Source organism: Ambystoma mexicanum, chromosome 3p (genome assembly GCF_040938575.1).
Source record: "Ambystoma mexicanum isolate Mex_15411 chromosome 3p, UKY_AmexF1_1, whole genome shotgun sequence".
Taxonomy (NCBI): Eukaryota; Metazoa; Chordata; class Amphibia; order Caudata; family Ambystomatidae; genus Ambystoma; species Ambystoma mexicanum.
The window spans coordinates 855,788,010-855,811,648 of record NC_090925.1 but is presented as its reverse complement, the minus strand read 5'-3'; the positions used below and the strand labels follow the sequence as shown (position 1 = coordinate 855,811,648).

General features: G+C 45.1%; 1 protein-coding gene across 1 annotated transcript in view; it reads left to right on the top strand.

Annotated features, from left to right (window-relative positions):
- Positions 1–5,890: 5,890 nt before the first annotated feature.
- LOC138580998 (dual specificity protein phosphatase 14-like) overlaps positions 5,891–23,639 on the top strand; it is a 153,953-nt gene continuing 136,204 nt past the window's right edge. The window contains exons 1-2 of the mRNA XM_069651997.1: positions 5,891–6,103; positions 7,095–7,171. The gene's annotated coding sequence lies outside the window, so the exon portion shown is untranslated. The remainder of the gene's footprint in view (positions 6,104–7,094; positions 7,172–23,639) is intronic.

Here is a 23,639-nt window from a genome sequence, read left to right as displayed (position 1 = left end):
GACCATGGGGCTATTAGCACCATGGTTTTCCGCCTGGGGCGTAATGAGGCCCATAGCCTTGATACAAGAAACTCACCTCACACAAGAGAAGCTGAGGGTGGTCCGGAAGAAGTGGAAGGGGACCGTTGTAGGCGCAACATATTCGGCCTATGCTAGAGGGGTGATTACCTGGATCGCACCGCATGTCCCGTTTCAGCTGTTGCATTCCACAGTTGAAGCAGATGGGAGGATGGCTATAGTAAGAGGGCTGGTGGAAAACAAGGAAATATGCATTATAAACACATATGCCCCGAATCAGGACACGGCAGCATACTTTAGGACCCTATATAATAAACTCAACATGTACCTGGGGGGGGGGCAGTGATTTGGGGAGGAGATTTCAACTGCGTACTAAACCCGAAAATAGACAGATCAGATGGCAAAATAGACAGACCCACCCCAGCCGCTAAGACACTGCAGTCGCTGTTAACGGATTTTGGGTTTGAGGATGCATGGAGGTCGCACCATCGGCAGGACAGACAATATTCGCACTACTCAGCTCCACAAAATGTGCACACCAGGTTGGACTACGTGTTCGTTACCGAGGACCTCATGACAGAATTAGCACAGACAGAATATAAAGCGAGGGTCCTTACAGACCACTTGCCGCTGATACTGATACGGCAATACCGACCACCGAGAGCAAAGATACCGACATGGCGCCTCAGGGCAGAGGCGTTGAAAGACACTATTTTTAGGGAGGACATGAGAGAGGAAATAAAAAGCTATTTTGAGATTAACACAGGTAGTGTGGAGACAGCAGGCATGCTCTGGGAGGCCTTTAAAGTGGTAGTGAGGGGGATAGCCATAGCTAAGTCCAAGGGACTACAAGGAGGGATTCTAGTTGAACTACAAGCAGCGGAAACGGAGCTAGAAATAGCGCTGAGAAGAGGAGGTAATACCAAGGAAGACAATGAAGCAATTCCCAAGCTGCAACAGAAATGCGCAGGACATTGGGAGAGATTGTGCAATCTCAACTATAAAAAGTACATAGAGAGACAGCATGCAGGAGGGGGCAAACCTGTAAAAGCCCTTGCGTGGCTATACAAGAACGAGACCCCTAGACCCACGATCAGAACGATAACGAGGGACGATGGGTGCATAGTTGACACCCAAGAAGGAGTCAATCAGGAATTTGCAGACTATTATAGACTCCTGTATGGAGATGAAGTGGAAAGTGATTACAGGGAAATAGGAGAAACGCTGGGGGACATTGGATTGCCACAAATTAGCGTAGAAGAGCGAGAGGAGCTGGATGCTCCAATCACTCTAGAGGAACTGAAAGAGGTAGTGATGCAACTACCCACCAGCAAGACCACGCGGACCGACGGACTCCCCAGTGAATTTTATAAAATGTACAAGAATGAGGTGCTCAACCCACTTTTAGAAATGCTAAATGAGGCATACGAAGTGGGAAGACTACCAGAGTCCCTATAGAGGCGACTATAATACCACTTCCCAAACCAAATAAGCCTGGCTATGTTTGTGGCTCATATAGACCCCTGTCAATGTTGAATCAGGACAGTAAAATACTAACAGCTGTCCTAGCAAACAGAATGAGAAGGGTCATTGATAAATTAATACACCCTGATCAGACTGGCTATGTCCCAAACAGGAACATAACCAACAATCTCAGACGACTCCACCGAGTCATTGAACACGCAAACGGGGATGCAGGTGAAATGGCAATAGTATCACTGGACGCAATGAAGGCCTTTGACTCTGTCAATTGGCCGTGGCTGCTTGCGGCCCTTACTAACTATGGAATAGGACCTGGATATCTCAAATGGGCCAAATTATTATATAGCGCGCCGCTAGCTAGGGTTAAAACAGGAGCGGTAATATCAGAGAGGTAGCAACTCAGAAGAGGCACTAGGCAAGGATGCCCGTGGTCCCCTATGTTGTACATTTTGGCCCTGGAGCCACTAGCGATATACCTAAGGGAGCAGTATAATATAATAGGCATCACCATAAAAGGGGAACCGCATTTAATTTCTTTGTACGCGAATGATATGTTGTTGTACCTACGGTACCCGGAAGAAAACCCCAGTATGTCCTGGAAGTGATGGAGCGATTTGCAAGGCTTTCAGGAATAGCTGTGAACCCAAAGAAATGGTGTATATTTCCACTGGGTAGATATAAAGGAATCCCATTAGAGCAGATACCAGTTTTGCAGATACCATGGGAGGTCAGCACGTTCCGATATCTTGGGATAGACATATATCACACGGTGAAAGCAGAGCATCAATACAATGCTGAGAGAGCTATTAAGAACATTGAAAATAGTATGAAGTTCTGGGTGAAGCTCCCCTTAGCGATGATGGGAAGAGGGGCAATGCTTAAAATGGTGGTCCTGCCAATACTATTGCACTATTTTGCGAATATACCATATTTGATATCTAGGTGATTTTTCACCAGGATAAATAGCATATGCATGGAATTCCTCTGGCATGGGACAAGGAACAGGGTGGCCCTTTGGAAGCTACAAAACCGACATGAGAAAGGGGGTATAAAACTGCCAAACTACGACATTTACTACATAGCAAGTCAGCTGCAATATGTAGCTAAATGGCTCTCTGAAGAACAAACCTCAGAATCCAGGCTGTTCGGATTGGACTGTGCTCCATTCTTCCTAAAAGAAATGATGTGGTTGCCCAAAGCGGATATGGAAGGACGTCCAAAAATGATGATACTTGGGTGGGAGATATGGCGTAGAGCCTGTCATATAATGGAGAAACCATCCCCGTGTTCCCCGCAAGTGCCATTAGTCGCGCTGACGGGAAAAGAAACGCAACTAAGACTGATGATCAGGAAACACTGGGAACCGGTGGGGATAGCAACAATGGGCGATATGTGGCAAGAGGGGAGTATAAAGGATTTTGAGGGGTTGGTGGAGGAAACGGGGTTACACACGGGGCAGTATATCACATACCATAGCGTGGTGCGGCGCATTAGAGAGACATGGTCCGAATTAGTATTAGAAGATGAACTGGACGCCACCATAGATATAATGTATGACATAGCGGAAGGGGGACATGAGATATCCAGAATATATGAGTTGATGATGTCTAAAGTGGGGAAGGAAGTGGTGCAACTGAGACAGGATTGGGAAGAGGAAGTAGGTGCCCCAATGGGGGATGGGATGTGGGAACGAGCCCAAGGGTACCACAAGAAGGTGTCAAGAAACACAAGATTACAACAGATACAACTATATGTAACCTACAGGGCATATATGACACCCCAGAGGATAGCCACATTTAAAAATGCAGGACGACAATCATGCCCCAAATGTGATGAGGAAAACGCCGGAATGGTACACATGTTCTGGTCATGTCCAGTAATAGAGAGATTTTGGGGAGAAGTAGCACATAGGCTGGAAGAAAAAGGGATAAAAATAGTGGTGAATACAGTGTGGGCTTGCTTGATGGGTCGGTTTCCCAGACCACGTAAACTCAAGCATGTGAGTAAACTGAAAGACCTGGCGTATGTACTTGCAAAGAGAAGAATCGCTATGGGGTGGAAGGCATGCCCTAGATCAAGAATAAAAGCATGTTGGAAAGACCTACAGAAATGGGTGGAGGCTGAGACTGTAGAATGGCAAGAAGAAAGCAGTATTGGGGGCGGGGGGAGGCGGAAACCTTGTTAGCCTGGAAACAACTAATCGCTGAACTGTTTGGGACCGCACAAGATGGGTCAAGTGACTGGGATCCAACAGGAAACATTGTAAAGGAATCCCCACTGCAAGACATAGAAGTAGAACATGAGGGAGAGTAGGCTCGGAAGGGTGGGAGGGAACGGGTGAAGCAGTGGAAGTAGACAATAGGATGTATATACGAATGCTATTATATGCACTGCAAGTTTGGTTGGTGTTGTTTGTTGTAATAAAATCAATAAAATTGTTTTAAAAAAACATTGAGAGTCAAAGTGAATATGACATTGAAGAGACTGAACTCAGAAGAGGGTTGCTAACGAAAAGGGGACAAAGTCTAAAGTCCCGAAAAACAGGGTGTTGACAAAGGTAAACCCGAACAAGGTATGTACATTACAACTGTTTGAAAAGACATTGATATTCGTGAGCGAAGGGGCGGCATCCAGAAGAGGGGGACCCAGGGCCGTCACCCATTGTGAACTGTGAAAGAGAACTTTGTGTTAGTTTTGTTATTGGATACACCAGGCCCTCGAGGGCAAGAGACTTTCAGGAGAAACAAGACTTGGCCATCAACGGTTCTGATTGCTGCCATTGGAACTGTTAACTCGTGCCGGGAAAGCTTGAGTGTATGCTGTGCTCCAGCCTCCCATCTTACCCTGTGCAGAAAACATGGGGAAGGGAGTCCCAGTTTACCGCATCCTGACATATTATTTACGAACACTTCTTTCTTTTGCTGAAAACTATCCCACACCTTTTTTTGTATTAGTTGTGAGGTTTGGCAATAGGTTTCTTAGTATAGGCCTTTTTGTTTTGACACAACGCCAATAGGACTGCCTTATTTTTCATTTGATGGTCAACGCTTGTTCACATCTTAGATTTAGGTTTAGATCAGCCGTTTTTCCAACCTGCATAAAACATTCATTGTTCAATAAACACCCTTGAACTGTGATCACTTGTGTCTATCTGTACTGTTGTCACCATGAGTTCCTCACAGTAAGGACGTATGTTTCTGCAACTATGCAGACAACACACAGTGTATCATCCCTCTAACCGGGAATTATAGGGAGGATACGCTTGCTGTCAACAAGATATATTATCTCATCCAGCATTAGATGAGGGAGAATGGGCTTGCATTAAATAGCGAGAAAACGGAGCTCATGATGATAGGGACTAGCTCCAGAAATTAGGAGGTGAATACCTTGAGTTTCAAATAGCAGAGTGCAAAATCGAAACAGAAGATCAAACCCCTGGGAGTATTCCTTGATCAAAACCTGACTATGAAAGTGCAAATAAACAGCCTTGCGGCCACATCGTCCTACTGTATTGGACTATTCTCCCACATACGTCCATATCTGTCCAAAAAAAGCTGTGAGACAGTAGCTAGAGCCATCATAGACTTCAAGATAGATTATTGTAGCAAAACCCCAAGTCATACAAAACAGTGCCATTAGACCAAAGTAGGGCTGAAAAAATACGACCATGTCTCCGAGGCTAGGAAGGGTTTACACTGACTCCTCGTAGAGGCCAGAATACAATTCCTTCTCATTACAATAGTGTATAAATGTCTGGAGGGCTAGAATCTGCATTACCTGGCAGAAAGGATCATTGGGAAGCTTTTTGTTAAACATCTGAGATCAGACAATACCAACATGCTTGTTATGCCAAGAGCAAAGTTGTCCCAAGTCTATAACAGTGTGTTTTGTATAGCAGCACCCAGACTATGGAACTCTATCCCACTGGATCTCAGAAGTGTAAAATCCTTAGGTTTCTTCAAGAAGAAACTGAAGACCTTTCTCTTTAAGTCATCCTGAGAGGTTGTTGTAGGCTGTCTGTCTTGTTCCATCTTTGGTAGGATTCTATCCTACAGCACTCGTGTGCCTCCGGGCCTTTCTCATTTTACACGGAATAAATAAATAAATAAAAGTAAATTGGCAGCAGGCACTGACTGACAGGATAGGGAGGAATCAGGAGTTCAGAATGTGGGTCATGTAAAGGAACAGCAGATGCCGACTTCCATGCATCAAAGAGCCCTGAGCAGTTTATTACTGGAACAATATGCTGCTGCTGCTCTTCCAGAGATGGCCTTAATTGTAAGCCTCCTGCTGCCTTCTTGTGATGTCATAGGGATGGTCACTAGAGGCATCCTGCTGCCATGGCAACGAGACAATGGTCCCAGGTACTCTACTCTCATCAGGCCTTGGGAGCCATGCACCAGCACCAGCCCAAGGGGGAATCCCCATGTTCCAGGTTTACCCACACCTGACCACAGATGAAGTGGGCCACCCCCTTGACCCACCCCGGACACTGACAGCACTGGGTGGGAACTACAACTGTGCAGGAACATACTCAGAACATCTGCATCACCCACTTCATTGCTCCTAGCCAGGGCTGGACAAGGCGAGACATCAGGGTCTGGTGAGACTTGGGAACACATCACAGAGAGGGTGGCATATTTAGAAAGGATTGCATTTCTGGTGTATCTTGGCTTGTGGCTCTAGGCAGTCTTATGCTCCGAGCCTGGTTTGCCTTGTTTCTCGAGACTGTTTTTTTTTTTTTTTTTACTGTTTTAGCCTGTGTTTTCCGGCATTATTAGGCTTGGTCTTCTGGCCTGGTTTGGCATGTGTCCAAGCTGTTTTTGTGTTTGTGACCTAGTTTGGCTTGTGCTACTAGTTTGGATATTTGTTCTGGTCTTGTCTGACTTGCGATTCTATTGGGCCATATTGGGAGATGAAGGTATGTGTCAGTATGCACTATGCAGATCAAAATGGGTTATATGTGATCTTTCCGACCACAATTACAGAGTGGTAAATTTCTTTGTGGACAAAACACAGAAAAACACTGATTTTTTTTTTATTTGGGCCCCCTTTTTTCAGCCCTTTTAAAGCCACCCCCACCCATTTTAACCACTTACTCCACTACCCTTTATATATTTATTTAAACTGTTCAGTGTTTTTCGGTGTTAATTGTCCACTCTGTTATGTATCACTCTGTTTTGTTTCCGATAAAATGACTGGATACCATCAGAATGTGACAAATTAACGGAAACCCCTGCGAATAATAAAGAAAGTTATGGAACAGGGGTGAACATGACTGAGAGATATCTAATAAAAACACAGCAAATGCTTTATCTGGCACCCATGGGGGAGCAGGATAGCAAAGTATTCCCATAACCGAGTGTCAATGTTCCGGATGGGAGATTGTCAGGAAACAGAGCAAAATGTCTGGATAACAAAGCATCCGGCACTTCTGCTCTACCGTCAGAAATGGTTGGATATCGGGACATCTTTCGGCAAGGCAGGGACATAACATCACTTGTGAAAATATTCTGGCAGCCTAGCGTGTGTTTGAGCCACCAGTTCCCCTTACGCTCCCGCGCATGAGTCCTCTTTTATCTGTTTACTCTTAGGGCACAGAAAGAGGAGGACGGTGGACAGGTTCGTCTATGAAGGCAGACCAAGGATTACCAGTGCAATAGTCATTACGGTGAGTACCATTGGCGCATCAAGATGTCCTTCACCATTCTCATGGGAAGAGTACAGGGGGGGTCATCTAAAAGGGAGGTGGCCATTTTCTGGAGGTATCGGTAGCCGGTCATCTACTTTGTATTCATTTTCATCACAACTTCGTTAGAAGTCGGGTTTCTCTGAATTACTCTTATCAAACCTGGCTATGGAGCGAGCTTTATTAAAAAAAATAATAATAATAAAAGTATCGTTATTTTAAATGAGTACCCCTGTACTCGAAATTGTTTCAGAATAATTCAAACACGAGGTTAGTGTTGCAATTTGGTTTTTATAACTAAGTTTTTAAAACAAAACACGGCTATGAAAAAACTGTTGTTGGAATTTTAATGCCAACGTTTTCGCTGCTTTTTTGTTATCAATTATTTGGTCAGAAATACCATTTTCTAGGAATCGAAGTAAACTTTGAAGCTAAAAGTTTTAACTTTTCAAACTGACCTAAACAAAAAAAATCATAGCAATTCCTACTAACAACCTCAGGAGTAGCAACTGACCTTTTTATCACTTGATGACAAGGCCTCCCCACAAGCCCCTCCATCCCCACAAGCCCCTCGATCCCCACAAGCCCCTCCATCCCCACAATGGGTGTTAAGAGCTTTTGAGGCCTTTTGCTTACCAGTGGGAGAAACCCCATATGCGACAATGAACCTATGCACTGCATAAGTGTGTTTCGTTATAAGGCCTGCCGGACATCCAAACAATGGTGTGTCGCACCTGAAGAAGGCAGTAAACAAGGTGCTAGCATTATCATTTGGAATTTTGATAGGATCTTCAGGGATAAGGGTAGAATGCACAAGAAGGCTTGCCATGACCTTTTGAGACACAGTGTAAAGCTCACTATATCATGGAGCCTGCAGCTCACTGCCACCCTGGGACCAGATACCTGCAGAAAGAAACATGCCCTTCCATCTTACCAGCCTTGCCTCACTGGTGGCAGATGGTCCAAGAGGTCCACAAGCACATGCCGAAAGCACTATATATAAGAGCGCCTGGGGACCAATTCCGTTGGTGACGGTGCGTGGTACAAATAGCTTTAACATTAACTATATTAAGGTCCCAAATGAAACAGGACCCAACCTGACAAAACAGATTAGGTGTGCTCTGCTAACAGTGCTTTGAGACAAGAAAAAAGGTTGTTTTTGTAGGCCTCTGTTACCACAACATTTAGGCTGGAAGACATTACATTATATTTGGACCTACCTATATGGGAAACCAAGAAATGAACGTCATCTGATGAACAACCAATGCAGTGTTCCTCTTAGCCAGGTCTTACCAGCAAGATTTTAAGCAATTGGGCTATTTCTGAGTCCCGTTGGATCAACATTTTGCTATGTGAAGCGTGAAGTCTAATATTAGCTCCCATTTGGACAATTTGTGTAATCATGGGTAAATCAGTTTGGGGGTCATTTTCTTTGAATTGTTAATTGCATGGGGGGGGGCGCTGCATCCATACTGACTTCTGTTCACTATGGGTCGCTTCCGTACAGTTGTCCTCTTTTTCACCACGAAGTGCCAAAAAAGTACTAAAAACGGGTGAAGTCACCGAAACACATTTTTTGCACTTTGTATTGCTGAAAAATGTAAATTCCACCTAGCGTTTTCACATGGTGCATGCATTTACAATGGATACATATGGAACCCGCCTATTTTTAGCAGTTGCAAACAGAGGTTAGATGCCATACGAATAAATGGGTTTTTACGCAGGCATGAAAGTGTCAGTCTGGCATAAAACCAGATGGTTTTTGCTGATAGAGATTAGGGGGCAGGGGAAAAACGGTAATTCTGTTCCATGCCCTAGCTCTGCCTACAAAAACCAGGACAATGCTCCAGAGTGCAAAAACCCATAAATCTTTACCCCAGATTTTTAATACACATGTTTGCACTATGGGGACTTTGGAAATGAGGGTGTTTGACACCTTTTGCCTTTTGCTGTGTGCTTAGTCACAAGACTTTGGGATGGCCTTACAAACAGCCCAACCCAAGCATTAAGTGCACTTTGAATAAGTTGTAGAATTGATATCTTTGCTTTTAACTGAAAGGAGAGGAAAAACTGCAGAAAAGCAGGGGAAACTAGTGGAAAAGAAATGGGTGAAACTGGTGAAAAGCAGATGAAAATAGTCTAACAAAATATCCAAACAAAGGAAAGTGTTCTTGCATGAAGGAAGAACACTTTCCTTAAAAGCCCCAGCTTCTGTTAAAGTGATAATGTGGCAGGCTGGCATGAAAGCCACCACTTCTGCATGTGCCTGATGTACTGCTTGACAACAGCCTTAGCAACCATGAGACATGCAGGACAAGCCCTGCAAAGGGATTCTCCTTTCAGAAACACTGGTTTTGCATGTAAACAAAAGGAGATAGACTAGACACCTCAGAGATGTTGTTATCCTCTACTGCACCCTTTTCCTTGTCTGCGAATAGCAGTGTCCAGACTGCAGCGCCGCTTTTCTAAATTGCTGAAAGCTTAAGGACACTTTCGCAAAGTAGAAAAGTGCAGTCTTTAAAGAAAAGCTCGTACTGCCACTGAGGACCATGTTTCTCCCACAAAGAGAGATTTTAGCAGTGTTTGCTGCGGCATCTCCCCTCCAACACTTCCACCCATCACAGAATGGCGGTGCTGGAAACTGGAGGAAAAAAATGACAGCTTCCCACACTACTTTTAGCACAAGCTCAGGATCGAGCCCTCATTTTTTAAGTGCAAAGAGCGGTGTTAAAACCAAGTATAAAGGAGGCCTTAAAATGTGTGTGAGCCAGTTTCCACCAGATTTAACACACTTTTTTAACGTTGGAGTACAAACGTTGAAGCTTGCAAAGAGGGGAACAAAGCGCCTACGTTGGCAGCCCCCTCGGTGCAATGTCCACTTTTTTGCAAAGTGACTCGCACTTTGCTTTATAAAACGTCCAAAATGACGAGAACAATTATGTAATTAATTTTGCACTTGTATTCCCTTATTTGGAATATTGAAATGTTTGACCTTTTAGAAATTAAAATAAAAATGAATGGAGATAAGTCAAACTTGGAATTATTCTTGTGATTTTATCCCCTCATTTGGCGAATTCAAACATTTTTAAATTCGTTTTAATAAATTGATTTAAAAAAAGATGATACAATCAAAATAGTATAGAAATGTATTATTTATTAATTTTCTGTTGCTCAATAATAGAAATGTAAGTTCGCAAGTGTATTTTATAATTTAATTGGCCTTATTTGAAAAGGCGCAGAACCTCTCAAAAAGGAATATATATATATGTCCCAATAATATTCCAATGGATAATGTTACGCTAAATAGAGCAACAAGGAAATGCTAGTGTTCATTTGCCAGCCTGTCTCTTTTGTTTGGAATGGAAGCTCCACTTACATTCTTGAACCCGCGACGGTGCCACAAGAAAACATGCAGTGTGCGGCACTCGCCTGGAAGAAGGGGGCAGCAACCTGAACCCGTTTAAAATGTGTGTTATCATTCAATACCTGCTGTAGTGAAAGAAGACTAGTGTAAAAGCATGTGGAAAGCCTCTCGCATTCCGTAGCTGGAGCATCCCGAAAAGAAATGCCCAATTGCACTCATCACCATGAATTCCGCAATTCATTATTTATTTGTTGCAAATGCGTTATCAAACTTCTGGTTGTGTGTTGATGACTGCTGACGCCTTTATTTTTCTTGGCTGAGGCTCCCTGTAAAGGTCACCAATATATGTGAGGATTTTAGTGTATAATAATTTGCTGTCATGTTTAAAACCCCTATTGTTTATTTGGAGTCATTTTATATTTCATGTTCATTGAAGGGCCTCGCCGCCATAAAAAGCCATAAACATGAGGGCTTACACTCCCCAGAATACTTTCGCACACCTGTTGGAAAAAGCTTTAATGATTCTACAGGTTGAAATGCACACCCCTGAACTTTGTTGAACTATATATAGACTTGTACTGATTAAATTACATGTATAAAGTCAGTCGTCATTGATAAAAACAAAAACACAGCATCACGTATGCAAAGTGTAACTGGTCAATAGATCATGAATTATTTACATTAGTGAGGAATGAACTGACCCCTAGTTCTTAAATAAACTTTCATTTACTGCTTACCAAAAATCCCAAGTCTAGCCTTCCAGTTAATTATTTACCGCATTAATTGCAAGTGCAGTCTGCACTGGCGGATTCCAATATTCTGCAGTGTTTCAACTATGAAATGTCTCTTTTTTTTTAACTTACATCTGTGACTGGGCTGCATCGTCCTTCGGTTGCTGAAATCTATATCACGACACCTTAGCACTGTTACTCGTGGCAGGTTTTTTTTTTTTTTTAAATATGTTTTTATTTGCATTTTCTACTACAAGACAATTGCAAAAATGGTTGCTTCAACATTGTTCCCTTATATTATTTTCGTGTAACATTTATATAAAAAACATAGAAAGGGGTGAAGTGCAAAGCAATGATAAACTCTAGTCTTGTGTTTCTAATTCCCCTCCCTCCCCCTCCCCAGCCTCCCCCCACCCCCCTCTCCACTCAACACATTCGCTTGGTACACAACTCAGAATAAAAATTCAAAAACAACTTTAGGCATTTCAGTATTGCGTGTGCTCTGCAAATTGCAACTGAAAGAAAAGGAAGAGCCCATACAGAGCTTGGGGTAAGCAATCAACAAGTGGCATGGGGCACTGCCCTAATTCCTTTGATTGGCTGAGGTGGTAAACAAGTGTCCTTAGTCTGTGGGCTCCCAGTATGCCGTATAATATTCTAGAAAGGGCAACCAAATCATTTCAATATTTCTGCGTGATTCATTTACCGCTGCCGTTAGACTTTCCATCTCGTATATTGCGTGGGCCTTTATTAACCATTCTCTCTTTGAGGGTAAGACCATCGATTTCCATTTTATGGTTAGACACACTCGGGCTGCTAATAGGAGATTGCGTGGTAAGTACATTAGTGATTCATATGTTTCATCATCCTCCGACTCTACTCCAAACAAAACTAGTGTGGGCGTTGGGTTTCTGAGGACTCCATCTATTCCTCGAATCCAGCCCAGCACTTCCCGCCAGTACACCTGGACTCTGTCACATCCCCACCATTGGTGCCAATAGTCACATTGCTCACGGCAACCCCTCCAGCAATAGGGAGATGTCCCGGGGAACATTTTAGATAGGCGAAGGGGTGTGTAGTGCCATCTCATCAGTAATCGCACATTGTGCATTTTGTATTGCATGGAGACCGATGATAACCATACCGCTCTATATATTCCTTTCCATACCTCCCCTTGGGTGTCTATGGATAGGTCAGTTTCCCATTTCACCTCTGAAGATGGACGTGGACAATGACCCCTCGTGATTAGTGCTCTATACAACTTTGATATGAGGCCTCTTGATGCTTGGGGGGAACTCAAGATTTGCTCGAATGGTGTCAGAGGGCGCTTTAACGAGTTGCCCCACCTAGGGTCGTGCATGGCACTTCGCAACTGGAGGAAGGACAAAGGGGAGACATTCGTGCCCTGCAAGTCAGCCTGCAATTCTTCCCTGGTTGTAAACACTTCATTTTTCCACAGCTGTCCCGCCCGACTTAGACCCGCCTCGTACCATGACTGGGATTGCTGGATTGCCCTTAGTGAGTTTTGAATAGGTGGGGACCAGATGCAGCTCAAAGGTGAGGGCCATGTTGTGATATTCTGCATGGCCCGGGATGGACGCCAGAGGGACCATAATACCTTCAGAATGGGGTGTTGCTTAATCCTTTGTGTCATGGCTGATCTCGGGACCCATAACCACTCTCCCAAGGTGACCGGAGTGAAGATGTCGTTCTCTATTGCCACCCACTGTTTCTCTGGGTTTTCCCACAGATGGTCCGGGAGAATGCGGAATTGTGACGCTCTGTAATATTCTCCCAGGTCTGGAAAGCTCATGCCCCCCTCCTCCTTTGGTTGGATCAGTGTGGAGTATGGGATCCTTGCTCGTTTGTCCGCCCATAAAAACCTTAACAATGTGCGCTTTACTTCTTCCAAGAAGGAGTCGGGAACAATGACCGGGAGGGATTGGAATAAAAATAGGAATCGTGGGAGAACATTCATTTTTACGGCCGTAAAGCGCGCCGCCCATGACATGGAGAGTGTTCGCCATCTGGAGATGTCATTTTGAATGGCTACCCACAGTGGTGTGTAGTTGGCTTCGAAAAGGTCGGACAGGGAGACTGTTATATTAACCCCTAGGTAGCGGACTAAGTCGATTTGGACTTTGAAATTCCAATCTGCCTCTAAGCGCAGCGCTAGGTCGGTGTTGTCTTTTAAGGGGACAGCTATAGTTTTTTGTAGGTTGACCCGAAAGCCTGAAAGGGGTCCGTATCGCGACAACTCTTGGAAGAAAGCGGGGATAGAAATAGAGGGTTCATTCAGGTACAAAAGGATGTCGTCGGCGAACATTGCCAGTTTGTATTCCCTGCCACCTCGCGGGATTCCTCTGATGCTCGGGTTGGACCTAATGGCTTGGGCGAAGGGTTCAATGACCAGTGCATAAATGAGAGGGGAGAGTGGGCAGCCTTGTCTCGTACCTCGAGTAAGGTTGAAGGTTCGCGATGAGATTCCATTGATTGATACTTTGGCCCGGGCAGAGCAGTATAGTGCTTTCGCTCCTTGTGTCCACGCAGCTCCCAACCCCACCCACTCTAGTACAGCTCTCAAGAAGGACCACTCTACTCGATCAAAAGCCTTTTCGGCATCTACTGATAATAAGAGGGGATCCTCACCGGCCTCTCGAAGTGTTGCCATGAGGTCTAGGGTTTTTCTAACATTATCTGCCCCCTGCCGGCCTCTTACATACCCTACCTGGTCAGTGTGGATTTGTTGCGGGAGTATCTGAGCGAGGCGGGCGGCCAATATGCTGGAGTAAATGTTTGCGTCTACATTTATGAGGGAGATTGGCCGGTATGATGCACACTCTGTGGGGTCTTTACCTTCTTTGGGGATTACAATGATAATGGATTCAGTAAAGGAGTCGGGAGCTCGTCCCGATTCTAAGATGGATGTAAATAGTTTGGCGAGGAATGGCGCAAGTGTGCCAGAGTTCCTTTTGTAAAAGGCCGGCGTGAAACCATCCTGTCCCGGGGCTGAGCCTGCCTTAAGGGCTGAAATTGCTCCCTGCACCTCTGTTGCCGAGATTGGGGCGTTTAGCATTTCTAGGTGTTCTTCAGTGATGGGCGGGCGTGACATACTGGTTAGGTATTCTTTGATGTCGGGGGAGGTACCATCAGTCTCAGCAGCGTATAGGTCTGCATAAAAATTGGAGAAGCGAGACACTATGTCTTGGGGATTTGTGAGTGGGATACCTTGTTCGTTTTTTACTTTGTGGACTGCTCTATCCGCCCTCTGTTTACGGAGTCTGTTCGCTAGCATGGTGTGCGCTTTATCTCCCTTTTCAAAGAACTTCTGTTTGAGGTACTTAATCTGTGTGAGGGCTTTGCCATTCCATATATCTTTTAGTTCTTCTCTCATTTTCCTAATTCTCATTTCCGTTTCATTATCGCTAGTGGGGAGCTCCCGAAGGGAGCGTTCCAGTCTAGTGATCTCTTCCTTAAGTTCTTTCTACTTGAGCAGCCGGAGTCTTTTTTTGGCGGCTCCCTCTGATATAAGGATGCCCCTTAATGTAGCTTTGCCTGCCTCCCACACTGTGTTCAGTGACATACCGTCAGTGTCGTTGATGTCAAAGTATTCTGTGATGGCCTCAGAAAGGAACTCCTTGAAAATTGGGTCTCTGCATAACAGGTCGTTACATCGCCACCGGCGGTCCAGGGCGGGGAGTGGGCCTAGGTCCAATTCTAGGGTGCACAGGTCATGGTCTGACCAGGCTACTATTTGGATGGATGTACTTAGGATGTCGCCCTCGTTTTCCGCCCCCAGTAGTAGGTAATCAATCCTGGAGAAACAGTGGTGTGGTGGAGAATAAAAAGTAAAGGCCTTTTCCCCTGGATGAGTTGCACGCCAGGTATCTATTAAATGATGTTCCCTGAGCTGACTTGAGAATCTGTCACCCTGAAGTGTGCTTGGGGGTAAGGAATTTAGTCGAGCTGAGTGCCAATCGCATTCACGATCTATAACTACGTTGAAGTCTCCCCCACAAATTAGTGAGCCCTCCCTCCATTCTTCAATAAAGTCGAACATGGGGTCCGTGAAGCTCGATTGCCCCTGGTTGGGGGCATAGACTGCGCACAGTGTGATGGTACGTGTTCTCAGTGTTCCCTTGAGCGCGACGTATCTCCCGTGCGTGTCCCTGTGTATATGAAGAACCTGCATTCCCAGGGACCTACGCAGCAGAATGCCCACACCCCCCTTCTTCTCCGGGCCGGATGCCCAGATTGCTTCCCCTATGCCTCTCCCATAGATCTTTCTTTCTCCCCCCTTGGTGTATTTTGTTTCCTGTATGAAGAGGACATCTAGTTTGGATTGTGCGAACTGTCTCGCTAGCATTGATCTCTTTTGCGGAGAATTTAAGCCCTTGACATTGAGGGAGCCAAAGACTATGCCCTGTGAGTTAGCCATATTCTAGGGTTAGGATAGTGTTTTTCGTATTGTGGCTTGCTTGACCCTTTTGTATCATATTAGAGCTAGTAGAAAACTGCCTTGTATTGTGGTGAGTTTGAGATGGTTTTTTGTGCGCTACGAACTTGCTGTGTTGAGTGGATAATTGAATCCCCCCCGTCCCCTCCGCCCCTTCCCTCGTGTGGAATGCTATAAGGGGCATCCACACCACAAAGAAAGGGAAAAAGAGTAAAGAAAAAGAAAAAGGGAGACGCCCTCGTATAAAGAGGGCCACTTTAGGAGAACCCCTCTTAAAGCCCTAGTTGTGAATTCGTTCATTGTGCAGGGACAAAGTGCACAGGAGACCTTAATAGTGAGCAAAGACCTAGTGTGTCTCCAAGCCCCTAACCCAATCTAGGCAAACAGACTGTAAAGAGAAAAAACTTCCATGGAGCCCCATGGCGACTGTATCGGCCAGAGTTAGAGCACCAAAACAGTGTGCAGACACGAGATGCAGTGTCGGCAGTTCAAGGAGTGTTCAAACGTTTAAATTTCCATTTCTGTTGCGCACGGCCTCTTCTCGAGGGCTTTTCAGCTGGATCTCGGCGCGGGCCCTTGGTTCTCTTCGGCCCTCTACGTCTGAGTCCCTTGCTGGGCCTTGCAGGTGGCGGCGAGCTCGTTCCGCTTCTTCCACCGAGGTGAGCCTATATTCTTCGCTGTTGTACTCGAATGTGAGGGAAAATGGGTGGCCCCATCGGTACTTCACGCCTTTCTCTTGGAGCCAGATCGTGAGGGGACGACACCCTCTCCTTTTTGTGAGGGTCATCGCTGAGAGATCCTGATATATCTTGACTGTAGAGCCGCGGAATTCGATTGTGTCCTTTATTCTTGCTTTTTGTAGAATGTCCTGCCTTTGTGTGTAGTAATGGCATTTGATTAGGATCGATCGAGGGCCTCTCGCTGAGCCCCCTGCCCTGTGCACTCTGTCGAACTCGAGGTTCGGGGGGTCGGTTTCTTCGTAGAGAGATAAGATTAGGGATTTCACCATGCTCTCCAGGCCTGACTGTGTCTCTCCTCGCTCTTCTTCCAGACCGATAATGCGTATGTTGGAGCGTCGCTCCCGATTTTCAATATCGTCCACTTTTGATTCCATGTCCCTCTCCTTCTGCTCGAGGTCTAGGAGCCTAGCCTCGTATTGCATGGTAGCGATGTCTCCTGATTGTTGGTTGTTTTCAACCGCTTCCAGGCGGTCCTCAACTTTGGCCACTTTCGTTTGTAGGTCTGATACTATTTCAGTTAGGTTGTTTCTCATTGATCTGATCTCCCCTAGCAGCAGGCGGATATCTGACTTTGTTGCGCCATCGCCGTCATTCCCGGGAATATCTGAAGTGCTTTGGGCTTCTTCCGCTTCCATGGTTGCGTTAATACGTCTAAACTTTCTCAGGGTTGCTAAGGTTTGTGGATCCAGTTTTGTTACCTACGGAGGCTTCAGACTATTGCTGCCGTGAGCATGGACTGCTGTGCTAGGATGTGCTCTTTCCCTCGACCGTGTTTCTGTGGTTGGTTTTTCCGCTGGGGTCTCTCTCAGTTCCGTGGTGGGCTGCCCCGGACTTCGTGGCTCATTGCCAATGTATTTGCCCTAAGTAACTTTGGTGCGGTCTCTGTACCGCCTCCACCCCCCTGAGCACCACTCGGGTAAATCAGGTGCCCTGGCTGTCTTTGCACCCTGTGAGGCTCGTGGAGGGCCTATGATGGTCCTTAGGTTGGCTGCGAGGCTCCGCTAGTGGTGGTGAGCTTCCACTGGGTTAAGTGCTCGTAGGGATCCGTGGTGTGGGAGCGGCTGGTCGAAACTGTTTGGGTGGACACCGTGGTTACTGTGTGTTTTAGATCACGGGAATGGGCGCGCTACGCCCTCGTTGGTAAAGAAGCACGGGCCTCATTCCGTGGGCTCGCCAGGAGAAGGGTAGAGATGACAACCGGCGCCGGGGCCCACGAGGGACTGCCGGGCGGAGGTGCTGTCGGGCGGAGGTGCGGCGCGGCCAGAGCAAGCTCCCAAGTGTCGAGGTGAGGCGTGGGCGGAGGGAGAGAGCCCCCGCTTGCGGTTCGGAGGAGGGGGGGGGGTGTGCGCACTGCTTTCCCCCACCGGGCTGCACGCTCCGGTAGCTGCCTTCCTGGCCGGCCGCCCAACGTCTCCCGGCCAGCCGGGCGCCGCGGTCCGCTGCGACTGTCCTCGCCGCTGCCACACCTCTTTGAGATGACAACCGGCGCCGGGGCCCGCGAGGGACTGCCGGGCGGAGGAGCGGCGCGGCCAGAAAAGGCTCCCAAGTGTCGAGGTGAGGCGTGGGCGGAGGGAGAGGGCCCCCGCTTGCGGTTCGGAGGAGGGGGGGGGGGGTGTGCGCACTGCTTACCCCCACCGGGCCGCCCGCTCCGGTAGCTGCCTTCCTGGCCGGCCGCCCAACGTCTCCCGGCCAGCCGGGCGCCGCGGTCCGCTGCGACTGTCCTCGCCGCTGCCACACCTCTTTGAAGGGCAGGGACTCCCCCTGTCCGCTGGGTGCAGGGCGCTGCTGGCGGGCTGGTAGCAGTCTTTGTGAAGTTTCCTCTCTTACGCGCGCGGCGCATATTTCAGATGGCGGCGGCCATTTTTTCCCCTCCTCCTCGCCTCTCTGGATACGGGCCTTCTGTGCTGCTCGGGGGATCCCAGGGGTTCTCGATCGAGAGCTGATTTCTGCCTCTCCACGCAGTTTCGTCTCCTGGGCTATGGCTGGGTAGGTGCCGAGACGCTTTATCTACTCCATCAGCTGGTTTTTCATGACTTTGCTTGCCCCTGCACTGCTCGAAAAGATGACTTTAGCGGGCTTTAAGAGGGAGACGATGGCTCAAGCGACCATCGCGTCTGTGCCCCCTGGTGGTCTCCCTCGTGGCAGGTTTTTACAATTCCAATGACTTTTTAAACCTCCATTGGCAGTTCGAGAAAGTGTCTCTCCCGTTCGCCGAGCTCGGCCGTCTTTCTCTGACAGAGTCCAGGGAGCTCCTGTCTCTTTACAGGAGTCGGGGCCTTCCATCTTAGAAAAGACTCGCCTCTCCAGAGACTGACTGCGGCTCAATACGTCCTGAACACTGATTTTTTTGCTCCCCTCCGAAACTTCTATCAGGTTCCGGTCTCCTGTTCTCGCCCCCTTTTCCAAATTCCCTTCAAATCCTTTTCCTTTTTGTTTCCAACAAGCCACAAACAAACAGAACTCCTACCCGTGTGCCAGGCACACTGAAAGGGCTCTTTCTGATTCTACTTTACCAATCATTTCTCTGCTTCCCGACAGCACCTTTTGTTGTCACATGGTTCTATCACTCACTCCATTAGAGTACAATAGCACTTGGGAGGATAGCTCAGGTGCGACCAGAGGTGTAGCTAGGATTGTCTAACAAGTGGTGCTTGAAGCTAATGTAGTTGGGCCCTCTGCACTGACATTAGCATCTGTAAATGCCCACACAGCTCTGCTCAGTGGGCCTTTACAGATTTTTGGAGGGCCTTGCCTGCTCAGGCCCTACCCACTCTACGCCCCTGGGTGTGACTCGCTTGTTTTGTAAGCAAAACAACTCGGAGTAACACAGGTTCGATCCCCAAGTCCGTACTTAGAAACCTCTGGGAATTAAGTGTGTTATAAATAACCAATTACAATTACTTGGTTTGCTTTGAACTTCCATTCTGTTGCAAATATGTTGCATAATCCATTAGTCTCTGTACTGCGTGATGCAATACTCGTTTTGCAAAAATAAGCTTTATGAACTTTCCTACCTTAACTGCACATTACAAAATGTCTTTATTTACTTACAATGTAATCCTTCTGATGGCCATGCCATTCTTTATGTGTTGGGTTTTAGTATTTTAACACACTGCTTTCTACAGCACCTTTAGAAAAGGCATCTTTTGAAGCCTTATTTCCCTCCAGCATAGCTCATTACATGTTGGTGGGTTAGTAGCGAACATGTATTTCCTTTTTATCTTTTTGTATTTATAATGAAGATTACCCCCTGCCTACTGCGCGGGGAGTCTTGATTCTATTAAAGACTAGGAGGTGAGCATTATGCTTCAACTTCTTTAATATCACTCTTCAGCAGTTTCAACAATATAACAGAAAAAAGCTGAAAAAAAGTCTCAGACTACTTTTCCTTTTTTCTTTCTTTTTTAAAATTGTAATATATAGTTTATAAAAACTTTTATTACATTCCACACAAATCACAATAATTCTGTTCGGCAGAATAATTCCACCTCATCGTTCTTTAGAAACATCAAGAAAGTTCCAGATATCTCTTAATGTGCAGCTCACTAGACCTTAAAATGAAACGTGGCATATTAAGTCGTTGTTAGAATCTTATCCATGTAATCAATTACTGTACAAGTTAATTTGGTGTTGTTGCCAGATAACATCGTAAACCACCACTCTTCCATGTTCTCTGTCAACGGGGTGAATTTACTTAAAAAGAGAGACCTTGGTGCTTTTAATTCTGTGCATCCAATGATCAAATGTTTGGAGGATTCGATGTGTGTTTTACAGAATCTGCACAGATTACTTTGAGTTTCCTTGTCTCGTTTCAACAATAACATTTCCTTTGTTTTATATAGATTAAGTCTTAATCTTAAAAACTGATCTTGATGGTACCGGGAGGGAAATATTTTTAGATATTTTGGTATTTGATCAAGTCTATGGAGCGCAGGTCCATTATACAGTATTGAAGCGAGAGAGTTACATTTATCTTCATTTTGAATCCAATTCCAGATTCTTAATTTTTTCTTAGCTATTTGCAGGAGCGTCAGAAGCATTTCCATCTTGATATCTGCATGGTAAAGAATGGCTCTGACTTTGTCTGCCCAGCTCCTAACCAAACCAACGTGAGGGAAATCTTTAGTTGAGGCTAAGATGCGGGATGAGGGAGATGGTGGAATTAAATACATTTTCCTCAGTGTTGCTACAGTTCTCCAAAGGACAGTTTCATATAGAGAATCTATGGATAATTCATATCGAATTGCTGTTATTGAGATATTTGACGGCAATTTAAGTATTTTCCGCCAAAAAATACCCTCTAGAAGCAGCCAAATATCTTTGTTCAAATTCCAGTCAGCTTCGCTCCCGAATGTTAACATTAGCACTACTTTTTGTAAATAAAATGTCAAAATGGAATCAAGGTGAATTTCCCGTATTCTGCATGTAGTTTCGCTCCTTGAACTGACAACATGCGGATACGACAGATAAGGTCTTGCGACCAGTCCCATTCACAAATTGATTTATTAAATAGGATGCCTAAGAAGCGTATTGATGATGTTGTTTCAATGCGTTCACCAGCAATTGTCCAATTAAAGTTTTTATTTCTTTGACCTTGCTGGGAGCCGAATGCTATGATTTTTGTTTTAGTTACATTCACTTCAAGATCATTTTTTTGGAAGTAGAGTTGTAACAAATTTAATAATCTTTGCATTCCGATCGGGGTTAAATCGATCAGGACCAGATTGTCAGCATAGATGGCCCATCTGATCTGTCGCCCGTTTATTTTCGGGGGGGGGGGGTTAGGACTTTGTTTCCTGCAAAGATACTGGTAGATCAGCAATGAATAATTTAAAGAGAAGAGCTGCCAGTGGGCATCCTTGCTTTACACCTTTTTCAGTCACAATTTCTTTTGTGAGGTCTCCTTGTGCATTAATGCGAACGCAGATTGATGTGTTCGCATGTAAGGCCATTACTGGCTGAAGAAGTCCCGGTGGACAGGACCATTTTTGAAGTTTTTTCCACAGCAAGTTTCGATTAACACTATCAAAAGCTTGCCGTAGATCGACAAATGCAAGGAATAGCTTTTTTGATTTTTGTAGGGCTTCCAGTTTTAATATGTTTAGAAGGATTAAATTTAGTTCTGTACCTACCCCCTGCATGAAGCCAGTTTGGCGACAGTCCATGATCCCAGCATTGGTTGCCCACGTGGCCAATTTTCTTTGTAGAAAGGTTGTGAAAATCTTTCCGATGGTATCGAGTAGGGCAATCGGGCGATAGTTGGCAGGGTCGTCCCGATTGCCCTTTTTAAAGATTGGCACTACAATTGCGGTGGACCATGACTGTGGCAGTTCCCTCATGATTTCAATTTTTGTGAAGAGCCCTTCAATAAATTGGGACCATGGTTCCTTGTTTTCTTATATCATTGTGTTAGCAAGGCCACCTGGCTCCTCGGCCCTTGAATTATTTAATCTTTTGATTGCTACCAGAATGTCCTCCGCTGATTCACAGACATTTCATTGAGCATTCCTCACTAATTTAATTGTTGGTATGATTGTGGGTGGTTTTTTGAATACTGATGTAAAATGGTTCCCCCACATGTTTGAATTTATTCCGTTCGCCATCATTGCATTTTGATTTAACAATCTTTGGTTTAGAATTGTCCATATCTCTCTGGTGTTATGTTTCCTAATGAGTCGTAGGATCGTTTTGGCTCTTTCTTGATCTCAAATTAGTGCAAAGGACATCAGCCAGTTTCGATATTTCTGTCGTCTTTTTTTAATGGCATTGATCGATTTAGCGCCTAAGTTTTTTTTCAAGCTTCTAATGTCTTTGTGAAGGGCTTTTTTTGTTTCTCTGATTGTGACACTATAAACATGTTTATTCAATTGAGAAATTATTTTCTTCTCATGTTTCTTGATTTTAAATTGTTGAAGCAATGGGGGTAATTTATTTGATCGCTTGGCAACCCCACATTAGACAGAAAATTCTTATTCAATGTATTAATCTGCTGTTTATTCATTCGCAGTCTGTTCGCACCTTGGTTAATCTCCAAGTTTCCAGAGTAAGTTGCTGATGGAATTTCACGTGGCATCTTCCATGTTAGTTTGAGTGCGTCATGATCACTTTTTGTTGTTTTTAAGGTAATCAACTGGTCAATTTTGCAGAGAAGATTCTTTGTAGACCAAATGTAATGTAGTGTTTTGTGCGACTTATTCCGATGCCAGGTGTAACGCGCAGGGATGTCTCGTCTAACACTTTCATTTAACATTTGGCAGTTCCTCATTTCGAGTTCAGATTTCCAGCGTTGCCCTCTAGATGCCTTCTGTGTCTTTAAGTTTGAAGTATGAGACGACGACCATGTGGTGTTTTCAAACCATGAGAAGTTCAAATCTCCGCAGATAATGACTGTCGGATCAATCGATTCAGCCATACAACTGTCAATTATTGATGTCACATATGATATATAGGCACTGGAGGATATCATCTATTGCAATATTGTGCTCTGCACAAATAAATTTGGATTTTCAATTCTGATCACCTTCCACACTTTGTTGATTTGTATCATCGTCACTAGCTCAGAATAAGGATGGCCTTTACGATTTTATTCCTGCAGGATTTAACAGGATCTCGTATCCATCTCTGACAGGTACTTCCCATAGCCATGTTTCCTGCAGACATATTGCAAAATTGTTTTCAAGTGTGAAAGGTAATTCATTGAATAGATGTGTGAATCCATGAGAGTTCCACGAGATCAGGGAATGTCGGACCTCCTTCTGCTTTATTCGCCGCTAATGGTGATTGAATTGTCTTGGTGGAGAATTCGCAGGTCTTCTCCTTTGTGTAGCGCCTTGCCTGGTGGACTTTTTCTCTGGGGACTTTGATTTTCTCAAGTTCCTTAGAGTAGATCGTCTTTCTTCGTTACAAGATTGTTTTCCTGGTTCTTGAGTTAATTTTACATTATCAATGGAATTGATTTAATTTCCAGATAACAACTCAAAGCCAAAGAAAAGCAGCTCTTCTTTCTCTGCTAAAAGTTTTTTTTTGACTATTTGAGATTTTATATGAAGCATCGCCCAATCAGAGAGTTTTTCAGTAACATATTCGATGATTGTGATGTCTTCAGAGCTTATTGTCCTTAAAGAAGGAATACAATGTAACAGTTTCATAACATTTCTTC